This window comes from Galeopterus variegatus, unplaced genomic scaffold, assembly GCF_000696425.1.
Source record: "Galeopterus variegatus unplaced genomic scaffold, G_variegatus-3.0.2 Scaffold12149, whole genome shotgun sequence".
Taxonomy (NCBI): Eukaryota; Metazoa; Chordata; class Mammalia; order Dermoptera; family Cynocephalidae; genus Galeopterus; species Galeopterus variegatus.
Window position 1 is genome coordinate 13,914 of NW_007738260.1, and position 3,586 is coordinate 17,499.

Here is a 3,586-nt window from a genome sequence, read left to right on the forward strand (position 1 = left end):
AAGGGCTGATGGGGGCAGCGGGGCAGTTTCTGGGAAACCTTCCTGAGCAGATGGTGCATAAACCACATCATGGGAATGATTTAACGTGAATGTGGGTTTTAGCCGAAAGTGTTCCCTATTGTGGGAACACAAAAGCTGTGCAAAAGCTTGGATGTAAGGAAAGTCAGATGCAACTATCAAGAGTGAGTAGGGGATTGTCAGGGGATAAGGCTGTCTGGCTAAACTGGAAGATTTTAAATAGGAAACCGAGGAGATTTGAGGTGCAAGTACAATAGTCTCCCCATTACTTGCGGTTTTAGTTACCTGCGGTACAGTACAATAAGAAATTCTGAGACAGAGACCAAGTTCATATAACTTTTATTACATCACACTATTATAATTGTTCTATTTATTATCAGCCATTGCTGTTTATCTCTTACTGTGCCTAATTTACAAATTAAACCATCATAGGTATGTATGTATAGGGAAAAAACTGGTACTATATATACTCACAGGGCCCAATAGATACTAATTTACCCACGGTTTCAGGCGTCCACTGGGGGTCTTGGAACATAACCCTGCGGATAAGGAAAGGCTACTGCTAGATGCTCCCCACCGGCTTGGTGCAAGTACCTGAATCCATTATAAACACTCTTGTGTGTTCATTGAGAAGCTGACCAAGTTTTCAGCATTTGATACCCTGAGGAATTAGTCAGGGCCTGGGAAAGGCAGTAGAGAGAAATTAAAAAGAAATTCAGTTGTACATTAGACTTGATCTTTTTAAAACCCAAAGTACTCAGAATATTATGGTATTTGTGAAAAATGAGCAGAGATGAAGGGAGTAACTCGAACCCCACTGCCGTGTTGGTAGTGTGGCCCAGCGGTCTAAGGCGCTGGATTTAGGCTCCAGTCTCTTCGGGGGCGTGGGTTTGAATCCTGCCATTGCCAGGAGCGTGTTTCAGTCTGCCCTTGATGCTGAGAATCCTGTTTAAAAGTGGGTTTTGGAGTGTGTAGACACAACAACTCTTTCCATTCTCTCAAGCTCAAAGTGCAAAAGTCTGACTTTGCGAGGCAGGGCTTCCTGTAGCGTTTTCATTCATCATTAAAGATCTGAACAAACCCACAGAGAGAAGAAATCATCCCAGTCTTACACATCCCGGGAACTGGGCTAGAAGTTAATCAACGATTATTTGCGTGAATGTCCATGGGAGACTTCTTTTCTTTATGCAATAAGAGACAGAAAGGAAAAAAAAATACCACTGGCCAAGTATTGTGAGTTATTAAAGAAGATGAAAAAATAAGGAACGCTTTGCTTTGGGTGGTTGGTCCGTGGGTAGAATCTCGCTCAGAGTGCTATGAGTTCGAATTTAATTTACGTGTGAGGCGCCCATTCATTCACAGATTTGGTAAACCTGTCACCGTGTTCAAAAGAAACTCCTCGGTCGCCTCGTCCTGCAGGTTCAGAACGGCGAGGTCAGGTGAATACTTGGTCAGCGATTGAGCAAGAAGGCCGCTCTGCACACTCGTGCACATCGACGCCCACGCCCACTGCGGTAGCCCCTGGACGGTCGTTCTCTTACAGAGACCCAAGTGACTCCCAGACGGAGGTCACGTTTCACGAGCATCACCATCCCAGAGAGGGTTGGTTCCCGGGCTCTCCCCTTGGGCCCCGGCGCTGCTAACTCCATAACGTTTCCTTCGAAAGGAACAGAGGGAAAGCCAGCGAAAAGTTTCAGAGGTGATGCTCCCAAAGTGGGAATTACCTACCTGCCAACAGTCCCGCTCGGCGCAGAGCCCTGGGTCATAAAGTGCTATTTACACGTTTTCTTCTCTGCTGTTCCCAGTTGGCCGTTCTCGGTCTCTGTAGCCATAAATTCTCCTAGGAGTCGAATCAAAGCTTTCTAACTTAAGTGTCCCCTCCCTCCCCCACCTCGATCACCCCCCAAACCGCAGCCCTCTCTAGCCTCTCCTTGCCCAAGGCTTCTCCAAGGTCTCTCCCTAAGCCCCGGAAGCCTGAGGGATCGGGGGTCGCGGGCGGACAGAGAGGGACAAAGTTGCTCATCGCCGGGTGAAGGTCTTGCTAGTTCACCGTCGCCGCTGCCAGGAGTGGGGGGCGGCGAGCAGAAAATAAATGCTAGAAAAGAAGCCTAGAAATAGGGCCCGGGGAGCACCAGATAAACGTAGAGCCGAGGCAGGGAAGAGGGGGCGGCGCCGGAAAGGCCCCGGTCGTTCTGCGGTCGGGGACGGGCTCGTCGGCGCCCTCCAGCCCCCGCGCCGGTGCCTGCAGCCGGTCCCTGCAGCCGGTGCCTGCAGCCGGCCGTGGGTCCTTCCTCACCGCCCAGACACACGCCGCGTGACGCTCCTCGTCGCCCTCCGCTGTCCTCCCTCCACTTCCAGCCCACAGGTAATCTGAACTCCCTGGGCGGAGCTGGGTGTCTACCCACAGGCCCTTACCAAGTTCTCTTTGTGCATAAGAGCTTCACGAGTCAGGAGTGAGGCACACGCTCGGAAGTGGCCAGATCCAAGGCCAGGGGGCACCGTCTTGCAGGTTTTGAGTCTAGCCGGAGAGTCAGAGGTGAGACCATCTTGATCTGTTTCAGTACCAGACTAATGAAATGAATTGGTCAACAGGAAAGAGCCCAGGCATAACAGCAAAGCTCCCTTTGATTCTGGAATGCTGTGTGCTCAGGTTTCCCAAACTGACAGACTTCAAAGCAGTTTCTTAGGAGAGTAGGTCCCACTCTCACCCCCCTGGCCGAAGTTCCTTTAGAAATGAGTGGGCATGGGTCCAAGATGGCGACGGGTCTGGAGCGGCCGTGCCAGGAGACAGCGCGATCCTGAGAGCTGTGCGCTGTGATACCAGAGTATTAATTGCACTTCCACGAGCAACAAAAGGCGAATAATTCTTTCAACAACGATCGTGCATTGATAAACAAGCGGCAGCAGGTTTGAGGTTTTGGGGCTGACACAGAGGAGGACTCCTGAGAGCACCCAAACCCGGCTGCGGGAACCGGCGAGCGGCCCTGTCAACAAAGGCCAGGAAAGCCAGCAAAGGACTCCGCACAGGCGGAGTGAAGCGCGCCAGACCGCCCCAACTCCACGACCTCTATCCTATAGAACAAGAAGCCCTTGAAATGAATGACGGGGAATTTCGAGTGTTAATCCTAAANGGGACACAATAACTAACTACATTGTATATTGACAAAATAAAAATAAAAATAAAAAAAGAAATGAGTGGGCATGGCCACCCATACTCAGTCGTGTGAGCACACGTTGCCTGCCTTGCACTCACTGCAGGGAGAAGTCTTGGTCTATTTCTCTCGAGAAGTGGATCACATGTTGGATTACACAGTTCACCCAGGAAATACCCTGAGACCCACAAGCCAGGTATCTTAGCTTTCCTAGTGGAATGCCAATTTTGCTGCATACTTAACTGCAAATGAACAATCAGCCCTTTGATTTAAAGATGGCTGATACAGATGTATGCAATGTGTTTTTCTGGCATGTGGCCGTTTTTTGAGTCTTCAGCTCAGAATGCTGGTATTCTAGGTTCTAGCATGCTGCAATATTGTTGGAGAGTTGAACGTTGAATTTCCTGCTACCCATA